The sequence below is a fragment of the Perna viridis genome, chromosome 6 (assembly GCF_037379345.1).
Source record: "Perna viridis isolate PV_CMFRI_1.1 ecotype Kerala chromosome 6, ASM3737934v1, whole genome shotgun sequence".
Taxonomy (NCBI): Eukaryota; Metazoa; Mollusca; class Bivalvia; order Mytilida; family Mytilidae; genus Perna; species Perna viridis.
This window is the reverse complement of record NC_142450.1, coordinates 6630308-6650182: the sequence shown is the minus strand read 5'-3', so window position 1 is coordinate 6650182 and position 19875 is coordinate 6630308. Positions and strand designations below refer to the sequence as shown.

General features: G+C 32.1%; 3 long non-coding RNA genes across 6 annotated transcripts in view; 2 read left to right on the top strand and 1 right to left on the bottom strand.

Moving 5' to 3' along the window:
* Positions 1-1209: 1209 nt before the first annotated feature.
* LOC148613371 (uncharacterized) overlaps positions 1210-19875 on the bottom strand; it is a 41740-nt gene continuing 23074 nt past the window's right edge. The window contains exons 1-4 of one of the 3 annotated variants that reach the window (XR_015923354.1): positions 6269-6391; positions 5129-5237; positions 4531-4634; positions 1210-3959 (exon numbers count right to left, since the gene is read on the bottom strand). This is a non-coding gene — a long non-coding RNA (uncharacterized LOC148613371). Of the gene's footprint in view, positions 3960-4530; positions 4635-5128; positions 5238-6268; positions 6399-19875 lie in introns of those variants that run through there. The other 2 variants (XR_015923355.1, XR_015923356.1) reach the window with 2 other exon arrangements.
* Positions 2725-15373, top strand: LOC148613374 (uncharacterized). The gene is made up of 4 exons (XR_015923359.1): positions 2725-2757; positions 6209-7065; positions 7754-7912; positions 15319-15373. It is a non-coding gene; the product is annotated as an uncharacterized LOC148613374 (long non-coding RNA).
* LOC148613373 (uncharacterized) lies at positions 15373-17927 on the top strand. 2 transcript variants are annotated; one of them, XR_015923358.1, is made up of 4 exons: positions 15373-15477; positions 16614-16680; positions 17370-17443; positions 17779-17927. It is a non-coding gene; the product is annotated as an uncharacterized LOC148613373 (long non-coding RNA). The 2 variants fall into 2 exon arrangements; XR_015923357.1 differs by lacking the exon at positions 17370-17443.

Here is a 19875-nt window from a genome sequence, read left to right as displayed (position 1 = left end):
TTATTTATTACAAGCTTTAAAGACATTTGGTTTTGATATGTTTGTAAAGTGGATAGAAGTATTTTATAAAGGAATAAGTAGTTCTGTAAAATGTAATGGATTTCTATCAAAATATTTTTATGTGAAAAATGAAATACGACAAGGATGTCCGATTAGTGCTCTGTTGTATGTACTTGCTGTTGAACTTTTACGTGGTAGACTTGTACAGAATAATGATATTCAAGGTATAAGTATTCCAAATAGTGATAAATCTGGATTAATATATCAACATGCTGATGATACTACTTTGTCTGTTTGTAATAAAAAAATCTATATGTGCAACTTTTGATGAATGGTAGAGTAAGTGCTGCAAAAATTAATAGACAGAAATCAGAAATTTTATGTATTGACAATGGTTTGCTATCTGATGTAGATAAAACTGAGTATGGTTTAAAAATTTGTGAAAATATAATTCAGCCTTTAGGTGTTTTTAATGGTAATGATAAGAAGCTTTGTGAAGAAATGAATTGGAAATAAAAAATTGACAAATTGAAGCGTGTATTGTACATGTGGTCACAAAGACATTTAACAATACAAGGCAGAGTTACTGTTGTAAATTCATTAATGATGTCAAACTTTTTGTATGCTTCGTTTGTGATACCTTTACCTTATTGGGTTAACAAAGAGGTGACGAGATTATGTGTCAATTTTATCTGGAGTCAAAAGGCATATCTTGTAAAATATAAGAGTATTATTGACTCGTAAGATAATGGTGGTTTACAATTATCTGATATGAATTGTAAAATGTTTGCTTTTAGATAAAAGTTTTTAGGTAGGTTAACAGATGAACATTATAATGTGTTATGGAAACATACTTTTAGGTATTTTGCTTCCAAGATATATGATATGGGAATAGAGATGAATATATTGTATATGAAAATATCTAATTGTGAGTTGCGTCATATTCCTGTTGTGTATCAAGAAATGGTTCAAGCTATGTAATTTTGCAAAAATAAGATACATTTTGATTTAAGTATTGAGAACATTTATGACCAGCCTCTTTTTAGTAATCCTAGAATACTTAGTGATAACAAAGCAATTGTTTACAAGGATTTTATTTTAGCTGGTATTGTATCTGTGAAAGACATTTGTTATGAAGTAAAAACTGGGTTTTTGACAGCTAATGTCATTGTAGAAATTATTCAAAATGTATGTGAAAACTATGATATTGACAGAATTGTTGATAGATATTATAAATTAATATATGCTATTCCAGAGGAATGGAAACGAACTGTTAATACAGAACTTAATAGAAGAAGTGTTCGGAGGACTATTGACATACTAATTGAGTATGGAAATGTATTATGTGCATTAACTAGTTGTACATCAAAGACATTGTATAACTGTATGATTTACTGAAAAACCTATGGGTACTCTCATGTGGAAAACAATTTTTAATATTGAAGATGTTGATTTAGTTCCAATCTGGAAATATTTGAATATGTACTGGAAACCTGCTAATATGATAAAATTAGATTTTAAGGTTTCACATGGTACTTTGTATACCAAAGTTAAACTACAGAAAATTGGGTTATCTGATAGTGATATATGTGATGTATGTGGACAAAAACCAGAAAATATTTTACATTGATTTTTCGAATGTGATGAGTTGAGTTAGATGAATTTCTTGATTATATTTCATTACTGTTGACAAAATGTTTTGAAAGTTGTGATTCTGATCGAATGAGCCTAGTTAAGAGTGACCAACTTCTTTTCTTAGGTTTACGCTGGTCAATGAAAGGAGTAAATGATGTGTTTGTTAGATGTATTCTAGAAATTTGCTGGTGAACTAACTGGAAGGGTGATACCTGACCCATAATGGCATAGAAGTTCACTACCAAATTTCCAGGGTGTGCATAGGAACGTTCTCCCCAACTGGGAATTCAAAGTTGGCAAAAAATGTCTTGTTGGGGGACCTCTCTTCAAAGTGTCATAAAAATTCTCTACGGCAAAGCTTTTACAGGCCAATCAGGGTAAGTTAGTGACCATACCGGTTAGTTCACCATCAAATTTTCAGGGTGTGCATAGGAACCGTTTGCCCAAACTGTGTATTCAAATTTGGCAAAAAATGTCCTGTGGGGAACCCCCTCTTCAAGGTGTCATAACAAATTCCTACGACAACGCTTTTACAGGCCAATCAGGGTTAGTTAGTCACTATACTGGTTAGTTCACCATCAAATTTTCAGGGTGTGCAAATGAATTAAAATAAATGTCTTGTGTCATATAATGGAAAGATATAATGTTCATGTGTTTGGTTTAACACAAGACAATTTAAATTTGAAAAACACTGAATTGCAAATCTTGCGCTGCTTTTTCTTCAACCTACCATGTCATGTGAGTAACCATTGGATGCAGATTCGCATGGGATTTAATGAAATGCATTTTATTTTACAATTTTTGATAAAATAAACTTAAAGTTTCAATTTAAAAATCATGGGATTTTTTTATCCCATGGGATTTTTTTGTGTCCCATGGGATTTTTTTCTCCCATGGGATTTTTTTTCTCCCATGGGATTATTTTTGTCCCATAGGATTTTTTGTTTGTAAATCAATACAGTTAGAAACATATAAAAATGGGTACATGTGTATGAAGAGGTATTCTGATAAGATACCAGAAAGTACAAATGTGTGTGTAGATTGAATAAAGCTATAGAATTTAAATAATTTTACATCTCTATTATTTATAAGCAAGTAATAACCAATGCATTCTCACATTTAGTAAGTATATTTATTACTTTATTAAATTTTATAAGGAATATGCATGTTTTTATGTATTTAATTATTCAACTTAAAAAAGAATTGAAGCTAAATTATCTTGATAAGTGTTATTTCTTGAACATGCTTTATAACAAAATATAGTTCTTTTTTTTTTGCATTGCAAAAGTACTGATATTGTTGATAAACTACAAAAAGGTTAGTCTTTCATCACAATTCATAACCATATCCACATTCAACACAAAAGTATCTGTATTTTTTGGCATTTTATGTCCATTCTTAAACAAAAAGTGTTAAAATGCAAAATCAACTTTATTTAATACACCCCCTTTAGTGTAAAAATTGGGTTGATTTTGTGCAAAATTTTGGCAAAAATGAGCAAATTAATGCCTAAACCTTCTTTAATAATTTCAAAGAAATAGATGCCCATAGACAGGTATAAAATGTCTGAATCAAAGTCTAACTCATTTTGAACCTTATATCATGGGCAAAAACCACCGTTCATATAAACTATTCCAATTTGGCTAACACAGACATAATAAAAACACCTAATATTGTCATGAATGTAAACAGATATAAAATTACTTAAACAGAAAATGAATGCTTGATACACATTACAGCACATCAAATCATAGTAAGGTACAATAATGTATGTTCGAAGTTTTTCCTGAATCGGCAGACATTTATTAATGATTATTTAAAAAAATTAAAACCGTTTTTGCAATGGTGGGGTTTTGAAAAAAAATGAATTGATTTCTTCTGATGAATAAACGTGTAACTACATTCCTATTGCAAAATTTACATGTTTGTTGCTTATGTCTAAATCCCCACAGTTTCCTCCAATTTTACCCTTCTGTGAATGAGGCTGATACATCTAAACTATTTCTTGAATGTCAACACTTTAGCTTCAGTGGGAATAATATTAGCAGTCACAAGTATATGTATGTACATGTATCATATTTAGGTAGCAATGATGATTTCTTTACAACTGTACTCCAGTATCACCAAAAGAAGATTCTCAATTTCTCATTTGATGGTAATAATAGTAAAAGCTCATGTTATGTACTGCACACTTTGTAGTGATGATCTGATCATGATAGTGTTGCTCTTAAATATAATGTGAAAATCCTCCTAAAATTTTGCAGGAATTTCTTGCTGTATACCAGTAGCTATTCTGACCATAGAATCCCAACCAATAATGATACCTAAAAAATAGTTAAGAACTAAAAATGTCATAGTATTGGGTAGATTTTTAATTTAAAAAAATGCAAACAAAGCACAAAAATGTGATGTCAAGGTCAATGGTAATTAACCCTAGAGCATGTAGAAGGCTATACATCTTAAAAATGCTTAACAACATGCCAATTATCAAAAACCTACCTTGAAAGATAATAAAGTAACAACCTAATGTAAACATGATTTGTGTTACTGGCTGACTAATTACTATGAGGGTGATTGGTCAGTTTCAGCAGGCAACAACCACCCCCTCACTTTTCAAAGCCATGCAAAGCATAATATGTGGGTCTTCAACTGTAAAAGGTTTCTTACAAATATTTATAACTTATTAATGTATTCTGATTTATATGGAACTCATTCATGTATAAAGACAGAACTTAATGTGCTAAGTTGAAAAACTAACTACAAGTAATATGCTTCTTGTGCTCAATTAACTAACAGAGTGCACAACATTAATAACAATTTGAAGTAAACTGATTACCTAAAAAAAACATCAAAATCATGTACAAGTAATGCTTTACCATGCATATATAGGAATACCTGTAATTACAAGTTATCATATGTTGCTCTCACTACAGGATCCAAAACCCAATCCATCAGGTTGGTCAATATATTAATAGTCATCTGGTATTATCAGGTTGTCCCTACAATATACAAAGCTAAAAGTACTGCATTGAATCTCTACTGATGCATTTCTTCACATATTTTTTTTTAAAATACCTTGAGTGGTTTTGGAGGAGCTGTGCTAACAAGGTTTTCACATTAAAAACCAATCAGTTTAATTATCTCCCTTTATGGGTCTAGTGAATATATTATATCTTTACATAAAGCCTAACTTTCCAATTTTAATAATATAAAAAATTAGATGACTTTTTAATCATTCAAACAGTATGCGTGAAAGTTTCTGATAGTCTGTTAAACGAAAAACAAAATCAAACATCTCCACTACTATTTTACGAGTTTAAGTGTGCTTTCTATTAAAATGTGCGTCATGAAAGCTTCCTGTGTATTCAAAGCAAAACTGTTTCAGCCTATTTACAATGTCATCAAGATTATGTTAAAAAATGCATACCTGTGGATGAAAAAAATTTGTTTAATTATTTAATAATCACTGAGTATTGCATGTATAAGTACTTACTGCTACAGTAAATGTGTCAAATGATAATCGCCCTTTTTAATTGGTCAATATTCTTCTCTAAGAAATGTGTAAGTGTCTCTCTTTTAAATACAAGTCTTCAGTTAAAGTTCTGAAAAAATAAAAATACAGCTAGACAAATTTAGTTGTACAAGTATTAAAATGCCAGCCACATGTGTAAAGATGGAGTTCAATATGGTTTTGTTGAAAATTTTCTGTTGGTATTGAACCCTCCCCCCTCCAAAAAAAAACAAAAAACAAAAAACAAATGCCAATCAATATATTTCAATCTTTGCACACAGCATATCTTATTTTAAGTTCTATTTAAGAACTTTTAAGAACTAACATGTATTAGGAACACATACTAAACAACAAATCCAGTTAAAACTTTTTGCAGGATTGTCAGGTAGTGCCTGCTTTGTACTATAAGTAAACAAATTATAAGTCTATTCTACTGACTGAAAACTTGTGACTTGTTCTTGTAATTAATGTTCAAATGAGGTTGAATTGATTACAAATACTTTAATTCTTCTTTGACAGATAAGTAGCTATATGCTGGGCAGATCCAGAAATTTGTAAAAAGGGCTGGGTGTTCATTTTTTCACTAAATAAGTATAGCTGAAAAAAACTCCCCATTACTTAACAAGACATATTTTTAAGTAGAAATATTGATTTTGCTCGCTGGTTAAATATAAATAAAAATATTGCACTTGCGAAGCAAAAATTTTCATCCGGGTCGCCCTCCCCCCTCTTTGTAATGTCCATTATTATTTTTATAAGTCTTGCAAAGATGGTACATATACAGTAAAGCTCACGATGCTCGCTGATTTAGGAAATGCCTACTCCATATTATAAACTTGGTAAGGAGTGACCAGTCCCTGTAATATAAATTCCCTGACCACGGTAACTTAATCATTAAATATTACAATTACAGTGAAAAAAAGGATTCTTCAGATACAATAAATATTCCCCCTTCAAATAAAATACTTCAAAAAAAATTCTAATTTTATAATGGGTAAACACCGCACGAGAATTCAGCTGCAGTTCCCAACCTGCGACTGTGGAAGGAGGAAACTGTTTCAGGAGCAGAGTAGTCAGAGCAAATCATGAAGATTTTCTGGAGCAGTACAACTCCTAACTTACTGTAGTCGGAACTTGACGTATGCATTCATTGCTGTATTGAATTCGTTAGTTTCTGAACGACTGCAGCATCAAGGTACCAGTATCGTATTGCATATCCCTGAGCAGGTGTACGTCAAAACATGGATGCCATAAAAATATAGTGCATTTTCTTTTTGCCTCTCTACAAACTAATGTTTTGTCAAAAGACATGAACAATGACTTAAAAAATAGAGCAAACATCACACTGTAAGATGAAGAACTTTTTTAAAAGAAAATCTAACATAATATCATAAAAATGTTCCACTGAAAAGGTTGGTTTGGTGAGTGCAAAACGAAACTGAAAGTAGGGAAAATGGCTATTTATAGTTCAAGACTACTTTTCTGTCCAATCTTCGTGGACTCACCCTATTTTCTTTGCGGGAAATTATTTTTTCACATGTCCTTAGAAATGCTACATACGTGAAAGTTTTATTGAATCAATTTACATAATTTTTAAAAAATCCTAAAAATATGCACTTCACTATAGAAGTCTATGGGAAAATTAATACGATACTGAGACCTCAACACTTATCTCGCTGCTGGGACGAGGTCATAGCGGGGAATGAACCGTATACAAAAGCGTCTTGTGTCATGCGTGATTTCGGCACCCCGTTTCGCCACTGACTGACAATACATATCTGAGGTTTCCTCTGTAATTATCCTTTCGTATAACACTTGTTGTTATATCGATGCAGGAACGCACAAGATGAGCATTCCAGTAACGTAGTAAATAGTTGTACAAAAAGTTATTTCATAGCTAGCGAAGGAGTTAAATTTAGGTAAATGCTATGTATAATATAAATCATTGGGCTAACGAATGAAACTGTACTTTCTCGGGACTTTGTCTTGATTAAACATAGTACGTGTACATTTTAATACCCAGATCTAACGTAAGATGCTGGCATTTCCGTTCGCCCATAGGATGGTGCCATATCAGAAAATAACTTCCATGCAAGCGAACCTCTTTCACGGGCTGCAGTAATTCGGTTTTGTAATGTAAAGTAAGGCATGGACTGTAAAATCATTGGTGACAGTTACACGCATAGACCTGTAATTAATTATAACTCCCTGTTACATGTACGGTTTTAATTCGCTAGTAAAATTATAAAAACCTTATATAAATTAAAAGAAAAAAAAAACTCATTCACTAGTAAGCAGAACCTTTCAGTAAATATAATTATATACAAGGACTTTTATAATAGCCTATCAAAATCCTTTGGTTGTTATATTCAAAAAAGAAGTATTAAAAATGATATAATTGGATTAATGTGGATAATTTCATGCAAAATTTTGGTGAAAATGAGGAAATATTATACTATGACACACCCCTTTTTTTCTAGACCCCCACCCCTTTTAGAACCCACTTTCAAAATCTCGGTTAAGTTTACGTACGACACTACACAGGCCAGGTGACGAATAGAATCGCCCTGAGGTAATTTTAAAAAAAATAATTGTTTTATGGCTCAGACAGAACAGGTGACTCAACAGGTGACAGGATTTACCAGTCCAATATTGCAGTAGAAGATGTTCGTTCCCTTACAGTTCTGATCATCCGTGTGTATATAGTGTACAAAAGTGCGTTCCTGTTATATACAAGAAGCTTTTACAGATGAGATGATGGCAAAGGTATACTAGTATATTCCAACATTACAGTAAAAATCCTTAATTGTATAATTTCAAAATCGCCTACATACATGTAGGGAAACTGAAGCTCTAAAGTCTGTCATACCTCTGATTATAGCTACAATTTATATGATATGCATTAAACTGTATTGTACGTACGTGTAATAAGATTCACCCATTCTACTTTTCGAAACACTATACGGTGGAATCTATATGTACAATCTATACCTGGTGTACACTGAACATACTATTTTGTACAGTTCATATTGGTTACCAAGTGTCTACACGTTGAAGTTCAATGAAAGTGTACATTGCGCGTTTTTCGATTCAACGTTTGCGCCAATTGGATAAAAAAAAACTAGTTTAATTGTCCCAACATATTTCCCCGTGGTTGAATTGCGCTTAAAAAGACTGGCACTAATTGTATCAGTCTACCTGTAAAAGGCAGTGATATCAAATATTTCATAAAAATATGAAAATAAAATAGAAGTTAGGAATATATATATCCAAAAAATGCCAAAAAAGATGTAATCTACACCTAAATAGATCTACCTTGTATTGGATCTAGTATTGAAAAATCTTTTAAATGGACATTAACTCCGCCCGGATAACTTGCCGGTCCCAAGTCTGGATGTCCCTATCATATGTAAAATCAATTTCAATTCTTCCCATGCGCGGTTGAGCCACGGTGCTTCACATGCATACAATAAGGACACAACCAATGTCATGCCAAAAACTGTTTTAAAATATAGGAGAGTTCTTCGTGATGTCATCACTTACCTGTGATTTGGATTTGGTTGGCAAAAAATCCCTTGATTGGCATGGGGCATCAACTTTATATCATCATAACGTTTTCGTTTTTTAAGGTAATTGAAAAATTCTGTTGGTTCTCTACACTGCCAATAATACTCTTTTTATCCACGGAATTTTAAAATAAATATTCAGTAATTAGACTATGTGAGCATAAAAAATTTAAAATAATTTTTAATGATAATAGAGGTTTACATATAAATATCATTTCAAATTTATTTTTTAAGTAAAAGAGTAATAAATTTACACATAAAATATGAATTATTTTATCTAAATGAAACATTTTACAGAACCAAAATTGGATATAGAATAACAAAGTTATAAAGTTTTGAAAATTGGGATTCTAATCATGAATTTGCTAATTGTTTATTTCGTTGTTTATTTGCCAACCAATTTGACACTTAATGATATGAAAATTAGTGAATATGACACGGTGATCAACGCAGCACGTACGAAACTAGTGGACAAACAGTACAAGGTTTACCAACAATATCCCCAGGAAATCAGTGACCGTCGTCGCGAATTGGTGCCAAGAATGAAGGAACTGCGGGACCAAAATCAAAGAGCGTATATTGTAAAAGACAAACTTTTCGTAAACGGACGGCCGTACGTTCACGACGCACGAGGACAAGGTGGAGCAAGAAACCCAGGCGACCGTAGAAACGATCCTCGAAATCAGGTTCAATTCAGTTAGGACAGGCGGCATAGTGATGTTAATAAAGAACATACAATAAATGAAAAACATTCAAAACTTAATGTTTGTTGTTTAAATGTGTGTGGATTATTGTCCAAATTAAGAGATCCTGACTTTTTAAATATTTTCAATGATTATGATATTCTATTTTTTCAAGAAACCAAAATTGATGAGTTTGATCATTTAGCTTTACCTAGTGAATTCAGTTATGTTGGAAAATATAGAAAGACGTATACAAGAAAATCTGGTGGTTTAATTACAATTTTTAGAAATAATTTGAAGCATTTACTGGAATTTCCAGATACTCAATCAAATTTTGTACAATGGGTTAAAGTTGACCGTAGTGTTTTAAAAACAGATCGAAACATGTTATTAGGTTGTATTTACATCCCTCCAGAGAATACTAAATATACATCTCTGGACGCCTTCAATGAAATTGAATCAGAAATGTTCCAATTATGCGAACAAGGTGATCCTATTGGACTTTTGGGCGATTTTAATGCCAAAACTGGAACTTTACAAGATTATGTTGAAACTGATAAATCTTTACTAGATATTTTTGACATGTTAGACGATGTTGATCTTATTAATTTTATGTATGATTATGAGAATATTGTAAAAGCTGGTGCTTCGTTAATCAGAAAAAGTACTTGTACTGCTAGAACAAATACTTATGGTCATATGCTTCTCGATATGTGTAGAAAAAATAATATCTATATTGTAAATGGAAGATTGGGTAAAGATAAGCATGCCGGTGAATGTGCATGTCAAGACGTTTCTGTAATTGATTATTTCTTAGCGTCTTCTAAATTATTTTTCCATATTTTAGATTTTGAAGTTAAAGATTTTTCACCTCAATTTTCAGATGTACATAAACAGCTTCATATTTCGTTTAAAAACTATCGTACGGGTAGTAAGCAGATCGATATCGAAAATGATAAACCGAAATCCAGTCAAGCGAAGAACTGGAAGTGCGAAAAATCAGCGAAGTGGATGAATTATTCGCCAGACATGAAATCGGTGACGTACCGAGTCAAGTAGATATCAACAACATTATAGACACCATAGGTATGGTGTTTGATGACAACGCGAAGAACGTTTTTGGTATTAAATCTGCGCATTCGGATAAAACACGTGAAACGGACGGTTCACCTGCCAAAACGCCCTGGTTTGATAATGATTGTAAAAAAAGGCGTAAGGCTTTTCATGCGGCTAGAAAAACTTACAGCCTGAATAAGACCGTAGATAATCGAAATAATATGAACTTAGCAAGTCGTGAATACAAGAATGTGCTTAACAAAGCATATTCAAGCTTTCGTTCGAAGTTATCCGCATATATAAGAGAAGCCTCGAAGAATAATCCGAAGAAATTTTGGGAAATACTTAAGCGATGCACTAATGCTAGTAAATCGGATGTAAAAGTTCCGCTAGATGAACTATACGATTATTTTAAAATATCAACTCGTCAGAAGACGAAGTTGATAATGATCTAGATCCAGATAACGATGAATTCCGCGAACGCGATCTTGCTGACCGCATATTTAACTGTCCTATTGATGCGTCGGAGATAGAAAAGGTCATTAAGAATTTGCCTAATAACAAGGCTATGGGAATCGATTGTATCAGGAATGAGTACTTAAAAAGTACCCTTCATATATTGCTTCCCACATGCGTAAAAATCTTTAACGTTATTTTTGATACCGGTATAGTTCCAGAAAGTTGGACTTTAGGCATGACACAACCTATTTATAAGAATAAGGGTGATGTACAAGATCCGTCGAACTATAGACCGATAAGTTTATTAAGCTGTTTTAGTAAAGTTTTTACGAGCATTTTGAATAATAGACTTACCTCATTTGCAGATGAAATTAACCTGATTTCACCAGTACAAGCCGGTTTTCGGAGGAACCATTCGACTTTAGATAATATTTTCATTTTAAACTCATTTATAGAACTTTATTTTTTACGTAAAAAGAAGTTGTTTTGTACATTTGTCGATTTTAGCAAAGCTTTTGATAAAGTCAGCAGAAGTGGATTGTGGACAAAAATGTTAAGGTCTGGTATAAATGGAAAGTGTTTCTCTGTTATAAAAAATATGTACCAAAACGTAAAATCATGTGTTAGAAAAGATGGCGAATGCTCTGATTTCTTTAATTGTTCTATAGGCGTTCGCCAAGGAGAAAATTTGTCTCCCTTTCTTTTTTCAATTTTCCTGAATGATTTGGAAAGCTTTTTTTATAATCATGATGTTTCATCTTTACAAACTATAGATGATCTTTTGGCCCAGCATATAGATGAGTTTATGAAGATGTTTCTTTTGTTATACGCTGACGATACATTACTGTTTTTAGAAACGTATGATGGCATGCAAAAAGTTTTAAATGTGTTCAATGAGTATTGTAAATTATGGAAACTCGAAGTTAACCAAAGTAAAACAAAAGTTGTTATTTTTTCTAAGAGAAAGTTTCGTCCTGCAGCACCATTATTGTTTGACGGTCATGATCTAGAATATACAGACTGCTACTCCTACTTGGGAATTTTATTTCAATATAATTGTAATTTCGTTCACACCAAAAAGAAGTTAGTAGAGCAAGCTCAAAAGGCTTTATATGCAGTCTACTATAAGATCAGAAATCTTAATTTGCCAATTGATTTACAGTTAAAAATTTTTGACTCTTTAGTAGCCCCTATTTTACTTTACGGAAGTGAAATTTGGGGGACTGGGAAGAACGATAATATAGAAAAAGTACATTTACAATTTTTGAAAAGAATTTTGGGTGTGAGAATATCTACTCCAAATTTTTTGGTTTATGGAGAGACGGGTAGATACCCCCTGGACATCAATATAAAATGTAGAGCATTATGTTTTTGGAGCAGATTGATGTCCACAGAAAAGTTGTCATCCAAGATTTATAGATTATTATATAACTTGTATATTAGAGGTCAAAGTCAGATTATGTTTGTTAAGAATATTGAATCTATTTTTGACAATGCAGGACTAAGCTTTATATTTGGATACCAGATCCAAGTTGAGGTTAAAATGATCAAATTTCATATAAAACAGATTTTGATAGATCAATTTATACAACATTGGCGTTCACAAATAAGTGTATCATCAAGAGGATATTTTTACTCTTTATTTAAACAAGAATTTTGCATAGAACCATACTTATTAAGACTTGAACAAAAACATAGAATTTACATTACGAAGTTTCGACTTAGTAATTTTCGTATACCTGTTGAAACTGGACGTTGGTATCACATAGATAGAGAAAATAGAAAATGTACAAAATGTTCGTTAGATGTTGTTGGTGACGAATACCACTGCCTTTTTGTGTGTAACAACCAAGAAATAATAACATTACGAAATAGATATATCGCAAATTATTATGTGCAAAACTGTAGTATTGTTAAAATGGCGGGTATGTTCTCTTTGTGTCACACTAATCTTTTGAAAAATATATCTTTATTTTTGAAAGGACTCGGAAAACTTTTTGCCTAGAAGTGATTTACTCCTGTCCGCTATGTTTCTTTTCTTCCATATATATATGTCACTTTGTCTTTGTCTTTGTATGTTTGATATGTTGTATGTTGTAACGTTTGTTTGCTCATGTTGCACACTGTGCCTGAGCTTTTCTAAATAAAATCTTGAATCTTGACATCACTAATGAGATTGGCGAACTCTCCTATAGTGGTCCAATTTCTATTTAAAGACTCCATGAGCGAATCAATGAAATACCAAAAAAAATGTCATCCTTAAAGATCTGACAAGAATATCATAACATTATATCCCTTACGAATAAGCCTATTCAACGGTTTAGTTTACTTATTGGGCGAGTATCGAGCTTTCCGTGCTATGTGTAGAATATTACCGTAAAACAAAGGGTGAGAAACAAACATGAATATTTTTCCATAACAAATTAATGGTTATTAACAAAGTTATCGAAGTGATAAACTCTATATAAGAGTCAAAATGAAAAGTCTGCATAAAGTTTAAATGGTATTATCAAAGTACAACCGGAAAGTTTGCAACCATTGCAATGGTCATCGTCACTCGGTACAGGCATTTCCTTTGGACACTGAGAATTAAACCAGGTTTTATGGCGGCTGTCCTTGGTCCCCTTATAAATTGATTTTTTAATGTGACATTTGTGTATAAGAAATAATCAAACAAACAGTTGCTTCACATATTTTCGATAAAAGTGAATAGAATATATCATTTTCATAATTTTCTTGGGTAAATTTAGGGTACTATGTCAGCTCCTATTTTGTAAATATCTTGATCTGCCACACGAAACACGTGCGAAGCCATATTACGGGATGTATTTATTAACTAGATTATAAGTGCCTCCAGCTAAACCGACCACTTCCTGTATATTGTACTTAATTAACAGTAAAACGGAATATCGAGCTGTTAATACCTGTAGTAATTTTCTCATAATAAACGAAAATTTGAGTTTTACGTATACATTTTGACTGCAGATTTTGATTTTTTAAATTCATTGTAAAGATCAATTCAAATCAATATCTGTATAAGTTAAGTAAGGCAATCATGCTCACCAGTACAATGTTACAACAAACAACAGTACATATCCCAGTATTCTAACACCTGAACAGAAGTTAATATACGTTACAAATGCAAATACACAATCATAATTAAAGTAATTAAGTTAAGACTGTAAATACATGGACAAGGAACCTACATAAATTACGCATCACCTTGAAATTTCCAGTGGTTTTGAAATATAAGCATGTACTATATTTTGAGGGGCTTCTAAAATAATAAGGCTAGACATACTGGCGTCACAACTCGATACAAAATGAAATTCATCCTCGACACTTTTCATTGTACACAAAGCACACTATCTATTTGACATCTCTATACCATAGTAACCCCCAGTTTCAACAAACAAGGAATGTGATGATTATCTTAGTTTACATCTAGTAAGGCATTTTTTTGTAATAAGTCCGTTTTGTTAAATATTTTTGCAGACTTGGTACAAATTCAACAACAAATTTGTACAAATAACACTTAGGAGAACCCTGAAAGGTTCCGTTTAGATCAAATGTTAAGTACCAGTCAACATAAAATTCAGACACTGCTAATGGAAAAGTGATTCATGTTGGATAAAAAGTAATTCAACCTACCAAACAAACGATGCTTCTGTGCAAATTTCATTTACAATCTACATTTTTGTACATACTTTTTCTCTATTTAGCGCAATAAACAAATAAAAAACTAAGATTATGTGATTAGTAACTGTTTCTAAACAAGAAATAAAATTAAATTGGGTTGGTTTTTGACGTGCTGTCTGATTTTTAGAAAGCCTGATAAAAAAGTACTTACGATTAAAATACTCGAGTGTGAAATGTGATGCACGATAGAACGTTTCCATGTGTTGTTACCTTTTGGTCCGTGGTCAAATCATAACTTGTCACATTATACCATAATTCGTTTCTTGCCCCTGTATTTCCAAACTCATTGAGAAACTGGTCTCAGTATCGTATTAATTTTCCCATAGACTTCTATAGTGAAGTGCATATTTTTAGGATTTTTTAAAAAATATGTAAATTGATTCAATAAAACTTTCACTTATGTAGCATTTCTAAGGACATGTGAAAAAATAATTTCCCGCAAAGAAAATAGAGTCAGTCCACGAAGATCGGACAGAAAAGTAGTCTCGAACTATAAATAGCCATTTTCCCTACTTTCACTTTCGTTTTGCACTCACCAAACCAACCTTTTCAGTGGAACATTTTTATGATATTATGTTAGATTTTCTTTTAAAAAAGTTCTTCATCTTACAGTGTGATGTTTGCTCTATTTTATAAGTCATTGTTCATGTCTTTTGACAAAATATTAGTTTGTAGAGAGGCAAAAAGAAAATGCACTATATTTTTATAGCATCCATGTTTTGACGTACACCTGCTCAGAGATATGCAATACGATACTGGTACCAACTCTTCGCATGAGAATAAGCACACGAGAATAAGGATTTTCACTGCTTTCAAAATCTTGGATGCAATTAATATTTTAAACTCGTTCTTTCCAAAATAGAAACAGGTTAGTATCATTCATTCCCGAGTATTCGATATTGTCGTTTACTAAACGGAAATAAACGCGAGTTGAAGGATCACTCAGTCATAACCATTTTACTGCTACAAATGGGGCTGCATGTACTGGACAACAACAGCACGTCTCACTTCCAGATAATGTTTACTAAAACCATGTAAACATGATGGCTTTTTAAAGGGTATGGTCTGGATTAGACCCCCTTTTTTGTTGGATTTTTTTTTCTCAATATTTTGCCATTTTTTTGGGAAAATGTGGCAGAGTCAAACTTTATAATTTGCATATTTTAAGCAATGATTTTTATTTATGTACTGCAATGGTAATTCTTCTACAATTGATGGAATAAATATCGAGTGAAAAATGTGACTAAAACAGTATAAGCAATGACCATTTTTGAATGCTGGAATAATACATTTTGTATATGTTCCATAAGTTTATCTGTGCACGCAGTAAGACAAACTAGATAGAGGTAGGTACTGTCTCACATAAGGTACAGTACAAATGTTTTTTTTTTTTTTTGGTTAAAATGTAGATATGGATAGTTATGGGTACAAATGTAACATGTTTATGTTGTTAATCTTCTGTTTTAACAATTCAGAAAGGCTTTAAATTTGAAATTAACAATATAGATATGATCATTTGAAACCATAATAGATTCAGTGCTTTTAGACCCAAATGTTGTACAGAGTTTTGATTTTAGCATTTTAAATATAAAAATACTAGTTTAGTTTTTCAACCTGTCCATCACACACTGAAGCTTGGATGCAAGTTTTCATTAGTGGGAATTGGGGTGTAAGATTTCTTATGTTTGAAGAGAAATTGTGTTACGATTTGGAAATTGTATATATATGGCATATAAGTTGTACTGATTTCATTTTTTCTTCTCATGGAATTTCATCAGTGGACTTAGTACTGCCATATTTTAAAAAATTGGAAATTTTTTTTGTCACCACTTTTTGCTCTTATTTCTGAACATTGATTAAAAAAAATTGGTGACAGAATTTTGGAAGCCAGTGCAGCCCCTGTTTCAGTTACATGTTTATAACTCCATTTTACTGTCTATATACAGAATCTGAAAGTTATCTAATTTTGAATTAATGCATAATAAGTATAAGTTTGTTTTGAAGGTGCTCTATGTTGCTCAAGAGAGATTAGAGGATGCATGAAAGGATTCTTAGTAATGACTCGTAAAAGGTGAGTGACATATAAAGAACTTAATTAAATTAAGAAAATTAAGTATTAAACCAACTATGTCTGAGGCAAGATAAACAAGCTCTAGCTAGATGTTAAGTTCTGGTAAAAATCACTATTACTTGCTATCAGGAGATATCTCTTTTTGTATACAGATGCTTTTGTTGTATGATTAAGCCAAAAACAAATATCTTTATTGTGTGAATATTCAATTGCAAATAGAGTTTGTCAAGTCCTATTCTAAAATTATAGTTGAACTGGACCATTATTATTTAAGCTCTTATCTTTGCACCACTAACATACCTTGTGTTTCAAAGGTAATCAATGGAACCAATGTAATAGCGGCAATCAAAGGAATGTAATTCAGAGACAAAGACCAGACATGGAAAACAGACATACACAACAAAGAACATAAAGTAACTAAAATCATACACACAAAGTAACAAAAGCAAATGAGCAACTCAGACTACACTAAACTTGTTACATTTTTTGAAAGTTCAACGACAGCTTTCTCCACAATCTCTTAATTAATTTTGATTAAACTTACACCCAGCATGTTGGACTTAACATCGAATGTTACTTATGTGCATTACAAGATAACTGCTTTAAGGATGCTTGCAATGAAAATTAATTCAACTAAATTCAAAGGTACCATATGTATTATCATGCAGATTTATTTTTCACCATTTCAGGAACCAGCCACCTGCTTGCCTCTATGGTGAATGACTAATTCAGTATATGCAAACTTGGTAGCTTATCATATCAGGTATACACTGTTCTCCAGAATTTTTGTACTCCTACTTTTTGAGACGGGATATATTATGGCATACTGGTGTCCGTCCATCTGTTCTTCATACTTTGCACAATAAATCAAAAATGCTGCCACGAACTTATATAGAAAGCACTTTATCTGTGTGTCTGTTTGTCTGTTCATGTTATCTTTTAGATGTCTGATTGCAAGTAATTTCAGCTGTTGATATTAGAAATGAACATGTATCAAGTAAGAAAAAATAAGATCACTTTGATTACAAATAAAATGGTATTGTAAAATATTTTATATATTTTGTTTGCATAAAGATTTTTACTTGTTTTATTCTACAGAGACGAGAAATGAAGCATGTTTCATGGGTTGAAGCTGACCGAGAAGAAAAAGAAGTGCCAAAAAGCTGATTATGGACCTGAATTTAGACTTCCATTAGAATTTTTATAATTTATTTAAATACTAAGATAAAAGTACTGCTCATACAGCATTCTAAGTTTATATTCTTAAACAGCATATTTATAGTCAGAGTGTCTTTGAATATTTTTTTCTATTTCGTTGTTTTACATTTGTGGTTGATAAGTGAATTTTCAAAGTGATTTCATTTCAAAGCTATAAAAGATTAAAAATTTCAAAAACATCCCAAAACAATACAAAAAACCTCTCTCTTTTAGTCATTCAGCTTTTTTATTCATACTGCACAGAAGAAAAATGCACTAAGTGAATATGTAAGGTATACACTCTCTATGACTATCATTGTATTTTAACACAAGATATCCCATGGGAGAAAACAAATCCCATGGGAGAAAAAAAATCCCATGGGACACAAAAAAATCCCTTGGGATTCTATGAAAATCCCATGGGATATTGAAAAATCCCATGAATTTTAAATTGTAACTACAAATTTATTTTAGTAAATATTGTAAAACAAAATGCATTTTATTAAATCCCATGCAAATCTGCATCCAATGATTACTCACATGACATGGTAGGTTGAAGAAAAAGCAGCGCAAGATTTGCAATTCAGTGTTTTGCAAATTTAAATTGTCTTGTGTTTTATCAAGATGAAAATAAATAAATTGCCAAATACGAAATTTTGTAATGAACTTTCAAAGGTTCGAAGAAGATTAATCGTACTTTCTCTCCACTCTTGATTAGTCATGGCAAGAGAGTAAATAATTATTCATTTGTATCTTGAACTTACGGCCACGACTTGTATGATTTGACTCCTTGCTTTCTCCAAACATTATTAAACCATTTCAATCAATTATCGATATTCACGGCTACCTAATCTAAACAGTGCATCACAGTTTGACTAAGTATTAATGTATGAATATTGAAAATGTCTGACATTTAGACATTTAGGTAGCGTGGCCGAGCGGTCTAAGGCGCTGATTTAAGGCACATAGTACTTAGAAGCCTGTCCGCAAACTGTAGCGGTGCCACTATCCTCGTTCGTTATACTCCTACAAATTAAGAGGTTGGAATTCTGTTCCTCCATACTCCAACTAGGATGGAACCAAGTCAGAAAATAGCTTGCCGTACAACCTCTTGCACTGCTGGAGTACGCTAGTCAAAGAACCCTACTGTGGTATTCGATAGGAGTAGGAACCTTTGCGCTCCGTCACATGAGGCCAAATTGCCCGACCAAACCCCCTCCCCTATGTCCAGTGGCAATCGATATTAAACTATTTTAAATCAATAATAATAAGTGATGGAAGGTAACTGTGTATTTCTACAGAAAAGGTACCAGTATCGTATTGCATATCCCTGAGCGGGTGTACGTGTACGTCAAAACATGGATGCCATAAAAATATAGTGCATTTTCTTTTTGCCTCTCTACAAACTAATGTTTTGTCAAAAGACATGAACAATGACTAAAAAAATAGAGCAAACATCACACTGTAAGATGAAGAACTTTTTTAAAAGAAAATCTAACATAATATCATAAAAATGTTCCACTGAAAAGGTTGGTTTGGTGAGTGCAAAACGAAAGTGAAAGTAGGGAAAATGGCTATTTATAGTTCGAGACTACTTTTCTGTCCAATCTTCGTGGACTCACCCTATTTTCTTTGCGGGAAATTATTTTTTCACATGTCCCTAGAAATGCTACATAAGTGAAAGTTTTATTGAATCAATTTACATATTTTTTAAAAAATCCTAAAAATATGCACTTCACTATAGAAGTCTATGGGAAAATTAATACGATACTGAGACCAAAAGCAGTTTTCAAAGCTGGAGTTATTTACCTTTGGTTATAATTTTGTAAAATAGGTAAAAATCACTATAATTAGATAATATTTTCGTCGTTTTTTTATCTTTTCTCCTGCCATAGGTTTTCTTTGCTTTTTTCAGATGCTACAATGTTGTAGTTTTGTTTTTTATAATCTAAAGATTTCAACAGTTCTCTAACATGCATGTCACGTTTTGTCTCTTGG